We start from the raw sequence: 20,905 nt of genomic DNA on the forward strand, positions 1-20,905 counted from the left end.
GATTCGCATAAGAGTAATCCTAGCTCGTCGTGATGTGACGCGTCAGAAAGCAAGTAAATCGGAGCCATACATCCAAGACTACAATAGCATATTGGGTAATTCGTATACAATAGGTTTAGTACCAGATTTGCTCACTCGCAATCGAGGAGTCGTTTTAGAGTATCGAATTAATTGAACATTAGAGTAAATTGGATGTTAGTCGTATTGGGTAGAATATTGGATAGAAGCAGGCGTTACTTTGCGGAAATCCATGATATATTATGAAAATTAAGCTTAATTTGCTATACTCCGCGAAAAGCAGGAGAATCTGTATGGTGTAATTTATAATTTCTTCAATCATTATACTCCACGCCAAACAGATCTTCAGCAAAGTACCCTCTACGCACGTTTCGCTCCGAAACCGGAGCATCCTCAGATGTTGACTTTACAATGAATGATTGTTGGATGTAAGTCACTTTGAATTTAAGCTTAAATTTGCCTACAATTCTTCAGCTAGGGCTTTTGGCCGAGCGTTTGAAAAATAAAAATCAGAAGTATACAATGTGCAACTGTAAAACGAGTGAAATTAGCTCGATTGTTCTTTGACGGTATAGAGTTAGATATGCAAGAACGACTCGATTGCGATCGACCAAAACTTATACTAAGCCTACAGTAATGTAATTACAAAAAGTCATTGATTTGTTCGGGAATAAGGGCGCCATGTACCTACCTAAATGTAGTAACACCCTAGAGTACCTATCGGATGTACCTAGCTACCTACTCTATAACTAAGTAAAACAAATCAGACTCTTCGTGACAAATCTTCAGTTACATGAATCTGGGACGATAATACAATTTACTTACCTTTATTATTTGATTTACCCTTCGCGCAGTTTTATACGTACCTACAATAATAGCGTTATCTGAACCTTTTCGTATTTATGTGATCGTTTTTGTCCTTTCACCCATATCAAGAAATATAAAGGGAATCGTAATTCAGTTAGTAAGTAGGTACTTCTACTGCCTTATTGGTCTATTGGTCGGTTGGATCAAGAGGCTCATGATTCGATTCTCAGGGCGACCAATTTATCTATTTCGGTCAAGAAATTTTCAGCAACAGCTTGTAAATCCTTATTGCTCGTCCCCGTTCATCGACTCTTTATTTTCACTATCATATAACAAAAAAATTTCGGTAATGCCTGACAACCCGTATTTGAGCAACGTGTTGATTATTCTCTAAAACCTCTTTTAGTTCTTATGAAGGAGTAGGCTTGTGACTAGCTATGAATGAACATAAAAGAATAATGATTACTTACCTGTACCTAACTGGTAGTACCTAACTCAAAAAACTCAAAAATAAAACAAAATTCCAGACCTTATATGCATTTGAAGCCTTTTGGAGACGTCAAGTTGTTTATACTGAATTTACCACTAGCAAGAAACGGTTGCTCTTTTCCAACATCAACATTTTATAATCATTTTTCTACCTTGCGGGAGATGAGAGCAGCGCTGATCGCTACCAAGCAACCTTAAAAAATTTGTCAATTCTACATACCTAATCTAGATGTAAAAAAATATATTGTAACACATTGTCTAAACTTAGGCATTGTTACATTTGCTAGGTTCAGAGTCATGTAAATTGGGTAGGTAAATAATCTATACGGTTAAAGAGTTGAATGCTATCCTGCTATGCTATTAAAGTGCTCATTACGTAAGTACATAACAAAAGAAATACAATACTAATACCACAAATTATGCGTTCTGTTCCGATCGTTTGTAGTCATGCGATAGTTTTTATTAGAAAACAGCAATTGAAATAAATATAAACGACGTAGCTATAGGCACCTAACTACCTACCAATATTGCTTTAATTGCACGTTATTTGTTACGACTGGCTATTAATGCTTTATTTACGTAATCTTACTGGGGCTTTCATGTAGCTATTTACCTAGCTAACTACAAACTAATTGGAGTCATTATTATTCTGTTAACTATTGACCCATTTCATATTTAGATCTTATCAATAAATAAGTTAGTCGCATATAGCTCGCTCTACTGCGACCGCAGGGGATTTATATTTTTTTTGCGGCAATAATGCCCACCAAACCGCATTAGAGTAGCGTTGTGTGTCTATGCTCTAAGACCCTTTCAACAACGAGAGAAAAGGCTTGTGCTTAGTTGTGTGACATTAATATTAGATAATTCTCATAATCACTATTATCAACCCATTCCCGGCCCACTTCAAGGCACGGGTCTTCTCCCAGAATAATGCATGAAGCAGAAAGATGGCGTTCCTCATAAACTAGTTAAGTATATAAAAAAATATTATTAGGCAGTTTTTTTGTTACTGTCAAAGGTTTTACGCTATAATAACAGCCTCTACCAGCAAGTTTTATAAACAATGTAATTTTCCTATAAAAAAACAACCTTTTACGAAATTGGTAACACCGAAAAAACAAAGTAGGTTAACAATAATTGCAGACATGACATACCAAAAGTCTTTCCTGCTGAGGTGCACTGACGTAATAAAAAATGCAATACATTTCTATCAGGTTAATAGATAGTTTAAATTGAGACAGCAAGTATTGCCATCTACTTGCTGTCAGGCGATAATTATCAGGGAACTGTAATGAAACTAACTTTCAGGGATGGAACGAATAGATCGGATTTTCTCCCGTTTATCTTTCTTAAACACCGGAATCGGCCTGGGATTTGGGAGATAATTACTTTTATACGGAATAAAGTACCTTGCTATGTAGCGTAGGTATTATAGAAAGTGAGTAGATATATCCTCTCATTTAATCGTGTTGTGTGGTGTAATCAAAATTTTATTTCGGATATGGATAGTACAAATAGGTCATCAGGGCCTTAATTCTGAGTGATACATAAACGGATTGTATAAATGAGAAAGTAACTTCAAGGAAATTAATGAATGATTAAGCTAATTGTACTTACCCATTGTCTTTTATATATATAACTAGTTGTACCTACCTGGCACATTTTTATGGAATGGTTGAGAAATGTGAAACAAAACAAAGAATAGGTACCTACATTACATATAAGTTTAATTTTGCAACATTTGTGTATATACAATATTTTTTGTTTTTGCACTGTCTGCGTAGATATAAAGACTCGCGGATATGTGACTGATGCAAAAAATAGATAAAAACAATCCTTGATGCGGATTATAAAAAATACTAAAATTTCAGCTCGATCGGTGGAGAACTTTTTGAGTTTTTGTAGCGTACACAAACCAACCTAACATTTTTATATATATCTATAGATTACTTAGTTTAAAATATAAATTAATTTCAAAAGTGTAACTGGACGCAATCTGATTTCTCTACTTTAAATTCAGGGGAAACTCTACCGACGTTATAGAAAATAGTGTGTTTAGCACGTTGTTTTGTGTAACTGTCTGTAAATTTGTTTGGTGAGATGCTTCGGTCGTGGCTATCTGTGGCTATCTGGGCTAATCTGTGTAACGAATTTGAATGCATTTTATTGCCTATCTTTTGCCCTCTTCTTTTCGTTGGTTGTAGGTGAAGTTTTTAAGCCGAATATAATTAAATAGAAAACTGACATACACTCTTAGCAATTATATTAGTAGGGATACTCTTGGGTCAGTACAGTAAATGTTTTGGAGGTTTATGTGTTTAAACACACACACAATCTCTGGACCCAACACCCTATGGCGTACGATAAAAAAATACTCAAAGTTAGAGATAGAGAAGAAGAGATATCCTAAGCAACTTTCAGCAGAACCTGGACAAAACTTCATTAAGTTCGCTATAAGCAAAAGCTTTCAAGGGGGTTTGAAGGAACTCGGTTAAAACTTTATAAAGCTAACCCTACGAGAGTTCTGGCTGACCCTCAGCAAAATTATTTATATAAAATATATATTAAGCAAAAGCCTCCAATAGTTTCTGATAACTTGGTCGAAACGTCGTTTAACTAACGTAAGTAAAAGCCTACAAGAGTTTCGGATGAACCTGGTCAAATCTTCATTAAGCTGACTATATCTAGATTTGGGATGACTATGTTAAAAACTTAATTTAGCTAGTTAGAAGTTTTATAGGGAACAAGCAATTTAGCTAACTATAAGTAAGAGCCTACAAGAGAACCGATTCCGGTTGAACCTGATCACAGCCTCCTTAAGCTAAATCAGCTGTTTTTAACTGTTTATTATTTTAATTCGGATCAGTTTGTGAGGTAACGTCTGTGTCACTAGGTCAACAGTAGGTCAACAATAGTCATCTATCAATACTACAGCAGATGTGCAAATTCCAATTGGCCCAGTTAACCTAACTGGACAGAGATCTCGCCACTAAATAGAGATTTGTGCGGGGTTAATCCACATTCATCCTTTGATTCCCTTTGGCAAACCTTTACATAAACGGCTCAATATCGGCACGTGGGATATTGCTTTTAGGTAGGTAGCTATACATATAACTAGGAGGATATTGCGGTTTAAGACACATTTTGCAATTGCTAAACAGTTGCAGTCTGTCATCTAATAGAAAGCGGTTAAGCAATTAATGCCCTTGTGGAGTATTTTCCTTAGCTACATAAAACCATTTACAAGCCATACTATGACTAGTCGTAGTCATAGTATTACTTCATGGGAAATAGAAAATGGGGCGTGCAAAGGCGGTTTTATCGCTAAAGCGAGCTCTTCCAGACAACCTTTGACGTTAGGAAAGACGAACGAACGGGTTGGTGCTGCAATTCAAGTTTAATATATATATATAGAGATTTTTAAATATATATATATATAGATATATTTTTAAATATTATATATATATATTGTATTTGATTGAGGATGACATAGGTTACCTCCTATACGTCGTAAGTCTACAAAATCAAATACAAAATAACGATTGCACAAACTTTGTCTTCTTAGGTAGTATAGTTTAGAGTTTTTAACTGCAAAGTTGTAGTAACAAGTTCTACTAAAGAAAGTCGTCTAAATTCAATGCGCACAGTACTGATGGTTACTTAGTTTGTTGTAGTGTATCAAATGAACAGAAATGTTTTTTTTTTTTCTTAAATTGTGAAAAAGTAGATCCTACGTAATGGAGTAATCGAGGGTCAATAATTAATATTCTATATAACCGAAATCCAATTAGGTGAAATCTCGATTCACTGATTTTTTTTTTCGTTGGCGGCGGATTAGATTGCAGTCTATCCAGACGGATAAAAGTCTTTAAAACGTATGTAGCTATATTTGAGTGCTGCATTGTGGTGTAAAAGAAAATGTCGGATGAGATGCAACTACGGTGCGGTAGTATAGAAAAAGATAACTAGCTGGTAGGGAGTTTACTAGACGCGGCCGAAGAAGCCTTTCACCAGACAACGAGGGCCAGTGTGACAAAACAACAAACAAGACTTCTTACATACTAAAAAGTTTGCCTATTAAAAGAGTAGAAGTAGTGTACATAAGTGTAAGTGACATAGCTCAAAGGATTCGCAGGTTAATTGGCAGAGGTTGTTTAATTTCTATAGTAGAATTATTAGGGCTGAACCGTTCTAAAGTGGAGAGCGAGAATTGGTAAACGCAGTGTAAGACGACTTCGAGCACATTGGACAGACGATCTAGCGGGAATAGGTTGGACGAAAAAGTCGGAGAAACGAGTGTGGTGGCCAGTGGGGGATTCCCAGTCTTGGCCGCCAAGGGCTCTTCTCGCCCAGAGCTATTAGAATATTTCTCAAGTGAAATTTCTGTCATGATTGGCAACCCTAAGCCTGGGTCTACTGGGCCTTAGGGGAAATTCGCCACTGATGGTGGCGCACTCTTTGAAAGGCCTATTTTCAGCAGTGAACGCTTTTAGGTTATTGATGATAAAGTGAAATTTTTCATTGACTCTGCATAACTACATAAAAGCTTCAGTAGTTTTATAGGGAACAAACATTTTTAAAACTTTTTATAAAATATTTCCCATGTTCAAAACTCACTGGATTTTTAACTACGAGTACCTACCTAGTTAGGTATGTGCTTAAAATGGTACCCACGCCTTTTAGATACAGAAATATTGTGAAAGCATTGAACCTCTGACTGGTTGAAAATACCCATTTGCAAAGTACCGTATTATTTAATTTTTTATTTTAATTCTATTTTCATTATGTTTTAAAAACAACCGCCCCATGAGTTGGGCTTGCATACGAACGGATAGAGCAAAAAAAACACCAAAAAACACATATCTTGTATGGGAACTCCCTTTGGTTTCTATTTTTTTTTATTCATAAACTAGTTAGCCTTTGACTGCAATCTCATCTGGCGATAAATGAATGAATAAAAGTTAGTTTTGATGCAGTAGGAGTTATGATGCACTGAATGTTAATGGGCTAACCTGTTAGGGCTATATTATATGAAACCTATACGTCTTATCGGTTTCCCGAGCGGAGATTCTAACTAGACTATAATATAGAAGCTAATTGTTGCACATACTATACGTACATATAGCTTCGTATCTACCTTGTCCGTGTAGGCGTAAAGAGGGATGGTGTGCGGGACAGTTTTATTAGCGTCATTAATGAGTTGCTAATTCAATTTCACGGATGCAGAGCGAAGCGACGCACGCGGACCTCGCCGCAGGCCGCGCCACAGGCCGACTCGTTTCTATTAACATAGACAATGCTGAATATTTACAGATTTACGGTCAGCTTTTGTTGTAGTGGGTGCACCTTACGAAAACTTCTTAGCATAGATTGCGATTAGTCTATTTTTTTGCACTGAAAACAATCTTTTCGTTACTTTTTAGTTTAAGTTTATTTTGATTCTTAAGAAAATAGCTAATAAACAAAACACACATACGAGTACCTAAAGCAGGTCTATTATTAATTTTATTTTTATTTTAAGATTTAGCTTTGTGGCACGCTTAAAACCGATTATTGGGTCACCACCAGGTTAGTTTTTAGTCAAGGTCTAACTTAATATTAATATAAATATATCATTAGATACTTTTGATCAAAAATCGATATAATAATTAAAACCTTTTGCAAGGCGAACAATTTTTAAAAGATGCTAACGAAATTAATGAAAATCAACATTTTTATTTCTATATATTATTTTCAGACCAAATTCGTAATAGTTTGTACGAATAGAGCTCAAACTAAATATACAAAATTGTCTCAAATTTTTAAATCTTATCTAGTTAACTTATTAAATTCATTTAATTCATTTAGGTATCACTTAGAAGACGAAAATTACAAAAAAAATTATTGTTAAATGTCACACTATTTATTCAGGTTTATATATAGGTAATAACTGGGTTATAAAGTGTCAAGTAACAGGCTGATGTTTTTGTTATAAGAGGTGTAATATGCGAAATGCCTTTTCGAAATTGAATGTTTAATTTCTACTAGAAAATGTACTAGCACACTCACTCATTTCCACCTATTAAGGAAAAGTCACAAGATAGTAATGGCACTTTATCGGCGTTACTAATGAGTTGCTAATTCAATTTCACTGACGCAAAGCGAAACGCGTAACGTTGTAGCGCACATGCCACAGGCTCTCTCGTATATATTAACATTGATAAATGTTGCCATTTGTTAAGCCTTTGCCTTCGATCAATGGACTATTATATATTGCTATTAGGAAAAGGGTATTAGACTCCGCTGCCTCCTTTATCACGGAACCAACTTTCCGATCAAAAGGCCGATTCTGTATCTTAGTTGATATCAAGCTAGCCACTGTGGTATGTATGGTCTTTAAATAACTTTTTATATCTATATTTTTCATTTTGAAACCTAAGTTAAGATACTACATAATGTATAATCATAACTTATAAGTATTAATACGTAATGTATAATAATGATTTAAATTTCGGGGTTGAGATACAAAAACGTCCTGCAGGTTTTCGTGATTCACTTTAACGGATAGGTATACTTAGCAAGTTGGCATATCATCGCAATAGACTATAATGAAGCTCGGTCGAAAAACCATGCAATATATCTGATCGCTACCATTAAGTTAATGTTGCACATAAAACCTTTGTGTTTAGGTTTATGATGATGCGGTCGTCGCACTTTCAAAGAAACTTCCCCAGCGACAACAAATTTGATAAGTTTTGATTCCCCGCACAGTTCCAATCTCTATTTTGGAAGTTACGATGTTCTTTGTCTAATTTGACAGTATGTTTTAAATAAAGCTACTGTGAGCAGTAGAAAGTTTTGATCTACTGGAATTATTAAATCTTAAATCTATACTTATTATAACACAGTATAAAAGCCTTGTTAAATAAACAAAGATTAAAAAAAGTGCAGGCAAATAAGCCAATAAATATCTCTAAGGTTGGGAAAGTTTCAATCCCGTCGATTCAAGAGACGCGCGATTCTTTACATAGGGTCAAAGTTCACGAAATACGGTTTCTCTTCCCAAATAACAATTTTGAGAATGGTAGAATTTTCGACCACGAAAGTTCAGTAATAAATAGCTCAGTCGGAAAAGGTAAAAAGGTTTCTGCAGCAATTGACTTGCTGGGGATCTTTGCCATATAACCCTTACATAAGGTTTAAGTTAGCTAAATGATTTCTAAATTAAATTTCGTAGAGTCTATTAGGTACTAGGGATTCATTAGGGATCATACGATGCCACTGAACCTGTTAGTTATATTTATATTCATGGACTATATCGTATCACTAGATACTAGGTAGCTACCTACTATCTAGTAGTACCTCTAAAGTTCCCTCTCTAAAATAGTTTGAATCGTTGGTTTGAACTACAGTTGTTTATTAAAACAAACTGTTCGGATGTTATGTCGGTTCTAACTGCATAATACTGTTTCGTAACTCTAACAAAATTTTTGTTGTTGTGTAACAAAGTCGTTTTTTTGTGCTAAATATTTTTTTCACACTTTTTAGTGGGTAGTTTTGCAAATATCTAAATTATAATAGCGAAATGTCAACTGCTCATAACCCTTTACAATCATATTGCTTTTCCCGAGGTGTTAATGATTGAGGGGCTCTCCTAGAACTTCACGATCAGGTTTTTTGTTATGACGAGCATAAATTGCTTAGCAACCATATACCATAATCGAAGCGCAATCCGTGTAATTCTAATTATTGTATTGTTCCGGTGGCCATATATGATCTTCTTTTTCAGTTCCACTAGACCACATGGTGTGTTTCGAATGAAAACGCAGGAGTTCCTTTAAAAAATACTCAAATTGTATATAGGTGCCTATAATATTTGAAGAGTATCCACGATTTCTCCAGGAGGATAAATCTTCACCAATTTAAAATGGAACTACCTCTGAAGTATAACATACCAAACACAAAAATAATTATCATAATCGTTTTACAGTTGGCGGAGTATTTGAGTAACAAATATACAAAAAAAAAAATATACAGTCGAATTGAGAGAGAACCTCCTCCTTTTTTTAGTCGGTTGAAATTATTTTTTGTATCTACGTATGCAGTTTCAAACTCTCAGACGTCCTTAAGGGGGACATTCCTTTATGTTTAAAGCGCAAAGTGTTCGACCAATGTGTCCTACCCACTATGACATATGGAGCAGAGACATGGACCCTTACAAAGAAGGTGGTGCACCGGCTCAAAGTGGCTCAGCGGGCAATGGAAAGAGCGATGTTAGGTTTGTCTCTATTAGATAAGATTCCCAACGTAGAGATCAGAAAACGAACTGGAATCACTGGCATCGTACAAAGAGCAGCGGCCCTGAAATGGAACTGGGCGGGTCACATATGTCGAAGGGAGGACGGGCGGTGGAGCCGAGTGATTCTGGATAGGCAACCGCGCACTGGACACAGAAGAATTGGCCGACCACCAGCTCGATGGAGACATGATATTGTAAAGGCAGTAGGGAAGAACTGGATGCAGCTAACCAGCAATAGACCGAGATGGCGTGCGAATGAAGAGGACCAGCAGTGGACTGAGATAGGCTGATGATGATGATGATGATGATGATGCAGTTTCACATTGACGCAAAAATAACAAATGGAAATCCTATCAACCCCCCATTTCACACAGATAAAATATAAACACTAATTTTCATTGATTAGACATAGTTTAATTGTTTTTAAGACGAGAATAGTAATTATTTTATTTTTAATTTACAAACTATTTTACTGATGGACAGTGTTTAGCACTAAACAAATGCAATTTGAATACCAAAAATAATTCATCATCATCACCATCATCTAAACATTATCGTCACACTACACGGTAACGGTTCTTTTATAATTAGAAGGGCATCATCAATAAATGAGTTAAGGCATTTTATTCATCCAGAAGTACAGATCATGTGTTGACGGTTTATATAAAGGATACGAGCCCTCTTAGCCCGATTAATCATAAGGTTATAGACAGATATTTTTTTTTTTTCGCTTATATAGATAATTTAATGTTTATCGTCGGACTTGTCGCGACTGTATCCCAAGTTAATGTTGCGTGTAAAGTTATGGCCCAGTTTGAACTGCATGCAGTAACTCCTTCGGCTTGGTTATAATATGAGCTTCTACACAATTTCATGTCACGCAGTGTTAGTGTTACTTTAACCTAGAGCAAATATGCTTTATATACCTTTTACTATTGTGTATTTATATAAAATATACGTGCATAATTAAGAAAGCTGGTAGACCCAGACACTGTCCCACGAAAGCAACAGCAACGTATGCAAGTAGGACATCTAGATACTAATGATTTAATATGAAAACATACTGACCATGTTCAAACCCACGTAGGTTTTGAACAGTCATACTCGACGTCGATTTAGAAAGTCCATATCGGTTTGGGAATGTTGACAAACAATAGTATGTAAAAAACAGTTTTATATACTCTCCGAGCATGGATGCATCTCGCATGGGCATGTATAATCGGAGGATAATTTTTTTGATAAAATTAACGTGACCAACTTCCAAAGCAAGTCAAGAGGTAATAAGAGAAATTTAATTAAATACGTATATTATTTGGAAATTATTTCCACCTATGCGCCAATGCAATATGGATCTTTTTCCAGGGGAGAAAATTGTCTCAGGCCCATGCTAAATATTTTTTTAAATATAGGTATTAATTATTTTTTAAGTCGGATAGGAAAGTACTTTTATTTTTTATCAACATAAGACAGCTTGGCAATTGGCATTAGAGCTTAAAGGAAGGAGAAGAAATTTACTAGAGAAGAAATAACTAACTTTGAAGTTGGCGAACTCAATCACGTAAGAAGGCTAACTTTGTACAATTGTTTTCTTTTATAGTATATTCTAACACGTACGGACTATGAGATACAAAAGAAGTCTAAGTTATTCGTTACATGGGCGAAAGCGCTACATCTGATGACGAACTTAACGGTCTGTTATTATTAAGTAATATGTTACAATAATTTTATAAATTGGGTAAATAACCAAACTTTTAATAACCATAAATTCATATTTGCCAGATATTTTATTCAATAGATTAGGATTTTACAAATACCCTAATAATTATTTATTAGTTAATAGATAGTTTCCAAGAAAAAAATAAACTTATATTTGATTAATGACCAATGTTCATGACATTGAGTTAGTGAGTATTTTGATATAAATACGACTGCATTATCGTCGGCCCCACATGGACTCGAACGATGCAAAGATACCTTCCGGTGTCTTAGTCGTTTATAAAATAGTAAAGCATTTCATTCTCACACGAGTGTAGCCAAGGCGTATATAGTTTGAGTTTCAACAGTGTCTTCCCGAGTTGAATATCTTACTTTTCATACTGATCGTGAGGAAAAAGAATGTGATGAAAATCAATTAATATTTCCAATATTTTCTGGAACAGGCTTCAGGACAGGCAATCATTGATCATACAGCCTATAATATCAGAACTGATAATAACTATGTCTAGGTCCGTTCCCCATACAATACAATAAATGATATTATAATTTGTATTGGCACCATACCAATCCATAAATATAGAACTGTTGTAAGTAATTTTCATTGAAATCCTTTTAATTTTCATTGAATCTAATTAATAATAGTCAAATAAATTGGAAAACCTTTGTCTGGTTATATTTATTCGGTAATCAGTTTCATGTGGAATACAGGTAACGGTTTATTTCTAAAACTTTTTTGAAAATGGTTGTAATTTTTCGTAACAAAGCATATTAAAGCCGGATGCAAAGTACCTAAGCAAACAATCGTATGAGCGAGCGTCATGTTTTACTGCCAAGGCATAATCTCTTACACGACATTCGCATACATCAAACACAGAGCAGTTGCCAAAACTGTCTGCCAGAGTCTCGCCTCGCGCAACTTACCAACTAAAACAATGTTGGCTACTTAAGGAACTTATCCTACAGAAATGACAAACTTCAATTTCCTTCGAATGTGCAGGGAGATATCAATCCCTTGTGTCTTAACTCTCATAAATATGTATTAAAGTTTAATAACAAATACTTTTTAAAAAGATGCAATTATTTATATATTTCATTTCATGAAAGGTTGTTGAATGAATTTTAATAAAGAAACATGCGAGGATACATTGTCAAACGCTATATACTCGGTTATAAAACAAACTTTTTATAACAAATTACCAAATGAAATCTTTGAGATGTCTCTCAATAAGTTTAAAGTTTATATAAAATGTAAGCTTACAGAAAAATCCTATTATAATATTAAGGATTACTTAAACGATAAAAAAGCTGTGGTGTGAATTGCTCTAGCTTCATAGCTTAATATAAATAAACTGTGAGATGGTGATAACAAAAAAAAATACCCGGCTAAGTTTGTTGTGGGCTCTTCTTAGACCAGACACTTAACAGGGAACTATTGATTACAGACTTATCAGTCGCTTTTTTACCACCACGATTCGCTGTTGGTGGTTCAAAAACCACAGCAGTTAATGTTTTTTGATAATCATTTTCGAATACTCACACAATTTAGAACTTAGACCTCACAGCGGCGCATATAAGGGTAAAATAAAAAATACTAATACAATAGCTGAATACTGGTATCTTTGGCATATTGTGTGGAAGTCAGGCGTTTTAATTTGTAACAAATTTAACCTCTTTATCTACAGCTACGAAGGCGGGATTCCCGGATAAAGTAGAATTAGCCAGGTGCGCCAATTTCTATTTAGTGGCGAGTTTTCTGCCCAAACAAACTGGGTCAATTAGAGTTTCGTTGGATTCCAGTTTATTGTAACTGGAGGCGAAGTTAGGTAAATAATCAACAACCGGAGAAGCTGGAGATGTTCTAAATTAAATTGGCACTTTGCACTCAAATTTTTGTATACGTTACATAATGTACCGCATTTTTCGTCCGGGTTTATTACGGTTTTTTTCACAAATCTCTCTGACACTTACTCTCCGTGCTTTCAACTAAATCAATGCCAAAAATCACGTTGGTTGGCCAAAAATCACTTATCCCTATCTTATCAACCGATAAGATAGGGATAAGAAGGACACAAACACACTTTCGCATATAAAATATTTGTTAAAAGATTTCACTCATTGCGCCGTCACCTCTGAGGTTGGTGTGGCCTAGTTTCTACAGAGCAAATCATTCAATTGCGCTAGTTAACTACGTGACAGGTGATCGGCTTTCGGGACAGAATTTAGCTTCTACCTCTCCCTGGAGAATACGTCAAGCCATCGATTCCGATAGGTATTTATTTCCAGCAGCTGATAATTTGTTTACGTAAAACCTCTGGTGCTCTTATCTCTATATTGATCTTTCTTATGATAGAGAAATGCATATGCCCATCAGTGCGACGTGATTAAAATGACCATCATGTATCTTACAGGCGGAGAATACTGAATGTTATTATATTGGGACAGAGGTAACAGGGACATTTTTACCCACCATGCTTATCCAATACTGGTTGGTGGGTTTCAACAATTGTTATTATTTTTGAAATTAACATAACCAACGCGACGGCTTAACAAGTTCTCTAAGGCATGGGATGGCAACATCCAATTTTCTAACTCCGGCCTGATACGAACTGAGGATACGTAGGAACTTGGAGTTCGACATGTTAGACCACGTACTTTTAATTTAATTGGTCCTTACGTCTGGTGACCCAAGAGCTGGCGCTTATTTAGCCCAACGGCTAAGTCTAGCTGTACAAAGGGGCAATAGCGCCAGCATTTTGGGTACCATGCCTATTAGTGAACAGTTAGACGGCTTATATTTATTATAAATATTAATTTTAGTTTGTAATTATTATTTCCATCTATATGTATTATTATGTATATGAACATTTTAAAAATTAAAGAGCAAGAAAGATGCTGAAAAAAAAAAAATTTAGTGGTTAGCATGTTGTGCGGGAATCGTAGAAATTTACTTTTTTTTAAAGTTACTAGACAGATAGTAGAGCTTATTGTGACAGCGCTCGTCCGGGGAAGTTATGCCGCCATACTTATTTCTGCCGCGAATTAGCATTGTTGCAATACTGTGTTGCGGTCTGAAGGGCGTGGTTGCCGGCGTAATTACATGGACATGAGGCTTTAACACCGCCACCTTAGGTTGATGGACACAGGGCGGAAAGTAGCAGGACATGTTCATGGTATGCCCTTTAAAGTGTCGCTATAGGCGATGGATTTACACTGAGCATGAGGTGGGCCATCTGCTTGGTCTACCAATTAATACTATAAAGGAAAAAAAAACTTATACTAAAATTGAAATTACCGTGCTCTATTTAAAGTAGGTGGATTTGTTTGTACGTGTGTACCTTTCTTACAGGCCGGACGTAACAATGCAAAAAGCAAACACAGCAACGTAAATAATTCATTGTTTCAGCTGTACCAAGCCGGATAACTTTTTGGGTCACTGTATGAATCACACAAAAGATAAAGATGCTTTAAACAAGAAAACCTCACAGTTTTTTTTCCCTTTTTGAGGCTTAGCTAAACAATTTTCTCTAAGAAAAATCTACTTACCTTTTTGACTCATATACTTCAACATAGAATCATTAACCGATTTACAAGTAATTTGAGTTCAGTGAATAGACTGTACATACATTCTGACTTGGTGATTATGGAATCACCTCGAGAGTCATCATCATCATTGCAACCAATTGACGTCGACTTGTGAAGGTAGGTCTTTTGTAGTCCTGGGCCTCTTGCCTCCAGGGCTCCCTGATGTCATCTGTCCAACACTGCGTTTACCGGTGCGCGTCGCCATTCCAACACCTTAGGACTCCAACGGCCATCGGTTCTCCGGGCTATGTGCCCTGCCAATTGCCACTTCAATTAAGTATGTCGGTAACTCTAGTTTTTCTACGGATCTCTCATTTCCGTAGTAGTAGAAATACTCCTAGACTGTTGAGTGACACTGAGCCTTCTTATGAGGCCCATAGTAAGGCCCATAGGCCCACACTATTAAAACATAAAAAAATTCAAACTCCGTCAGCAATCGAAGGAGATACGGTCATTCATTAATAGATAGGTACATAACAAATACATACAGTCAAACACGGTCCGTGTAAATTTTTAAAAGTCCATAAAAACAGCACTTTCATACTAGTATCATAGCTTAGTGGAATGTCTGTCCGAGTGTGACAAATTTAATTAGAATCGTTGGTTTTCTTGGGATAAGAAGTAGCTTATGTTACTCTCCGTCCTTCCAACTAACTCTGTGTCAAAAATCAATCATCATCATCAATTGATTTGATGTTTATTTAGGGCAGCGTAAAGAAAGAAACAACACACAAACAAACAAACACTTTCGCATTTATAATATAAGTAAGGATGAAAGTTTTCAAGCTTAGGACTCTGTTCTGAGCAGTGCCTTATTCTCTCGAAGGTCGGGGAATCAATTATTAGAGAAGTACCAATCAGAACGCCATTCTTTTAATTTAGTGGTATATTACCGATCTAGGAATGCACGGAGCAGCTTACAACTTCATTCCAGCTCGCAATTACGTTGCAGTTACTTTTTTCGCAGAGCGACCTGTGTGGCATTCGAGAACATTTCAACAACTGCAAACATTCGTCATTAGCTCACATTATTCACTCGAATGGCTTGTTTTTCGACGTCTGCCTTTTAATGAAATGCTTTTCAAATAAAGCACCTACTTAAGTGCCTATTGTTTCGTGAGGCGTCGCATTTCATGCACGAAAAGACTGTCTCTTTACGGGTAATTTCTTTCATTATTGTTTTATAGGAAGTTATTGTCATAATAAAAATTATTATATTTTATTCTATATTCATTGTAACAATTTATAATTGTGTGACTAATTTATTTATAATTTTTCGAGATTTTAAGAGTCATAATACAGTACGTCGCGTTGAAGCAGACTAATGCAAATTAATGGACTAAAACCCTCTCTCTTATGAGAGCCAGCACTGGAACATGATTACACTGACAATTCTTACTAATTATAAATGCGAAAGTGTGATTGTAACAAACAATCCGTTTTGTCCGTACTAATAAAGGAACCAATTAACTTGAGTTTTCGCATAGAGTTAGTTAAAAGGACAGAGAAAAACGTAGGCTACTTTTTATCTCAGTAAAACAAACGGTTCCCACGAGATTTGTAAAATACCATATAATCGCAGAACGCATAGAACGAGGGCAACAGTTGTTGTTATTACGTAAAAGTGTACTTTTCACACCTTTTTGTACTTTTATATATTTTTCCTTTATGTACACTAAAGACACTCATTACATTTGATTTTAGATTTTAGGTTTTTATGTTTATTAGCTTCATGATTTTTGTTTTTTTTTATTATTTATTCATAGGTAAGTAAGCTTCGTGTTAATATAAAAAAATATCTTTCGTTTGTTTATACTATATTATATTCTATGTTATTGTCCCTTTTTATGATTGTTTTATTATTGTTTAGTCGCGAGGATTCAGTGACGACGAAAATAAGGGGGCTGGCCGAATACCACTGCTACGATTTTTAGTATGCAGCTATACTGAGCCGTATCACACATTTTTCACAAATTTCTCTTTTTTTACACATTTTTTACTTTTACAAATTTATGACACAAATGTTTGATAATAAAGACAATTTTTCTTTCTTGCAAAAAAAAGTACTTGTGGACAATGCTTGGCGTTTCTTCATAGGATGTAAGGAAACCCAAAAATATTCGGGTTGCGAGTATGACTCGTGCCCTGTTTTGTTTGTTTCTGTAAAATGACATTATAAGTACAAAATAAGTGTTTAAACTTTGTGTTGGGAAGAATTGAAAAAATGTATAGGTACATTACCTATTATTGTAGGACGAGTGTTCTGCGCATGTGACTACGAGGCCGCTTCATACCTGACTTTAGCTTTCCGAAATGCATGGCGTTCCCTGAAATCTGCTGCGTCAATGCCATTAGGCTTACTCGTATCAAACTCTTGTTAGTGCGGTGCGTATAAGTATACAACGTAAAACGACGCTGACGGTGGAGTCAGAGTTACTAATCTTAGAATATTTTCCTTTATATTGCTATCATGACCGCTTCATTGTCACCCAAGACGAAAACATAGGCAGGCTACCTGAATAATTTATACGGGTTACAGGGGCGGTGGCGGTTGAACCATTTAACCAAATTGTCATTTTCCTTATTGCAAGGGTGGGAGTAAAAAATGAATGAACTGTCAGTTTCGTGTCGCGCTCTCGCTGATTCATCCCCAGGTACAGTAACACGATCCGTACGTGTTCATCATACACGCAAGGATATATCTCAATTACATTTCGGTATGAAAAATATTTCAGGACGAAATGCGTTGGCATTTTGTTATGATTTATTTTCTAACTGACTTTAAAAGGTGGAGGTTCTCAATTTGCAATTTGACCCGTATAATATCTATCTATCTACGACCTCCTTTAAACAAGCAATGTATTAATGATTGTAAGTGTACTGGATCTCGGAAACGGCTCCATTGATTTTCATGAAATTTAGTATGCAGGAGGTTTTGGGGGCGATAAATCGAACTAGCTAGGTTTCATTTATAGAAAACTCAACCTGTTTTCAGGCAATGGAGAACTTCTACCATTTAAAAGGATTTTAGCTTCGGTGGTATGTCGGGCAGTCCCGAAACCAATAGATCTCGGTTCGAGTCCAGATGATTTTTTGATCCCCTTTTTACAACTCTTAACAGTCTAATCTATCACTACACAAACGAGGCGGTCTTTTGTGTAGTGATTAGACTGTTCAACTACAGATTAGGTTCAGAGTGCGAATCCCGGGTCGGACCAAAAATTGTAAGGTATTGTGTGTATTTTCTGATAAAATAAGAAAATAAGCGGTGTCAACTCGTGCCTCGGTTTCTATCAGTGCAATAGAAATAGTAAATAGTATAATTACCAAGTGGTAATTATACAATTTACTATTCGTATATAAATATTGGTTTGATCTGGAAATCCCAATAGTGGATGATAAAAAGCACATTCAAGTCAGATTGGTATTTTCTCAACTTCAGCTAACTCTAACTAATAACAAGTGGAATAATCTTAGCATCGCACATAATGGCCAAAAGCTGAAACCGAAAAACAAACGTGAAAATAAAACATTAACGCAAGAAATTGCAACGAATATATCACGGTTTTTCTTAACCTACCTTTGAGCCAGAAGCACAACCCTTCAACTTAGGAGGACGTTAATTGCTACGTGAGAATACGGACACCTGGAAGGCTTTTAAGACGGCGAAATAAACAAAATAAATGAATGAGCAGGATTTGAATGTGTTATATTTCTCTTTATTTATCTTTACATTATACAAGTTCTACTTATACCCTTATTTACATGGCATATTCAGCTTCACAGAGGAACTCTACGACCATTTACCCAATTATGATAATTTTCTCAAACGTGCTTGGAAATTTGAGCATTATTTTGACAACCTTCTTCGCAATTGCTGTATTGACCATGTACATGCGAGCAGCGGCCGGTAAAAGTTGTATGCCGATCAAATTCAAATTCAAATTCATTTATTTCAAGTAGGCCTACTTTATAAGCACTTTTGAAACGTCGAGTATGTATTTTTGTATTGACTCTACCACCGGTTCGGAAAGGAGGATCCCTATGTGTCATTGTTTAGCGGGCAAATAAAAAATATAGTAAACTCATATTTGTGGTGTAATTTAAAAATGGAATGACTGTCTATAAATGCCTTTTTTGCTGGCCGCTGCAGTATTGTACTATTTCTTTAGCTGCGTATCCATTTTCGCCGACTAAGGTTAAGTAGACTCAACTTGAGGCAAGCTGAGACTGCTCGTCCTCAGGAAATTAAGTCGGGGCACGTTTTGCCTATTTTTTTTTTTCGCAAACCACAATGCCACGTACTGTACAGGTACGGTAACTGGCTGGATGAATCTACCTATTAAAGCCGTAAACAACGTAATCTTTGGTCTTACGCTGAATCACTTATACTATAAAGAGGAAAGATTATTTCGTTTGTTTGTTAGTACCCAATAGGCTCCTAAAACTTGGGCGATTTTAAGCATTTTCCCAAAAGAAAGTTAAACTATCACAAAGAGACATGGGCTATTTAAATTTAAAATGAATATACTTAAGAAAACTGCAATAATGTAACCCAAAATAGCAGAATTATACCCATAATATTCATTACTTGGCGTGCGCTGAAAAAACCCTTGATAATACATAAAAAGTATGTAATACATGAATCAAGTACTAATAATAAAAGTGGAAAAAAAGGAATATAAACTATCATAGTAAAGTAGCTATAGCAGCTTTTATGTTCTAAATCTTTATTAAATCGCTGGTGGAAACAAAAGTGGGTTACATTAATATCACAGTATTAATTCTTATTCAAATAAATAGTTCTATATTTATATAGCAGTTAAATACTTTTTTATAGTTAAAGTTGTCGCGAGTTTAAACAGTTTAAGGACAACGTTATTATTAAAGATACACTTAATTGAAAAAGTTAATTGTAAGAACTAGACCGGATTTAAAAAAAGGGAACTTAAAAATACCATAATTTAATGCCTCATATATTCCAAATAAACTGGTCAAAACAAGAACAAACGCGGATGAAGTCGCGGGTAAAAGCTTATCGTAAAGTTTTTAAAAAGTTCTGCAACAACATCCTGTTGTAACATCTAGTAAAATAAATATTTATTTCTGAAATATAATTCATAATAAAGAATTAATTACATAATAAGTAAAAATGCAGTACAGTGGGCATGACGGCAGGAGAGCTCGTCATACAGTTTGTCGTGACGGCATAACTATAGATCTATTTTACTGTCAAGGTACTGACAATAGATGTTCCACATTAATAGAAAATATTGGAACATTAGCTAGAACTGTTACACCGACATCATTAAGTAACATATTCGTATAATTACTTGAACTCCAGAAAGAAATACATAGATACGACGTTTTGCAATAAAACTGATGGAGATCTAAAATAAAGACAATTTTAGGGATGATATTAAAATTAGATTCGTTCAACCGTTCGTTTTGATCTCGCATCTCCGCGATGAAGTTCCCTAACGTTGCCTCGGGGACGCGTTAAATGAAATATTTAAAACAGATGACAATATTTCAGATCAAATGGCTCTATTTTAAGAGAACTACCTTCATCGTAAATTGCGAAACGCAATAACGTTGGAAGGCACAAGTGTGAACTGAATAAGTTTATTGTTATGACAATAAATTACAATGAGCAAAAAAAAAACCAAAATGGGTGTACAATATACTATGAAAGTCAGGGAGTTTCTTTCTTTTCTTAGTGAACTGTTATCGATTAACAGCGATCTCACCTGGTGGTAGTAATGCACACATTGTAGCTGTTTCGTGGAAGTGATATGTCAATTAACCCATGTTTATTACCCATTGTACCCATGGGGTAAAAATATGCCTTAAACCTCAACTTAAATTAAATTAAGGCAGCGTTCTAAGGTTCACGTAAGTCAGTAATCAAGTGCAAAGCGCACAGCGGATAGTGATCTTCATTGAAACTTGGGTAAACACTTTTGATGAAGTACTAAGATACACTCTCATAAATGGATTGCGGAGTGTATT

This window comes from Pararge aegeria, chromosome 5 (genome assembly GCF_905163445.1).
Source record: "Pararge aegeria chromosome 5, ilParAegt1.1, whole genome shotgun sequence".
Lineage (NCBI taxonomy): Eukaryota > Metazoa > Arthropoda > Insecta > Lepidoptera > Nymphalidae > Pararge > Pararge aegeria.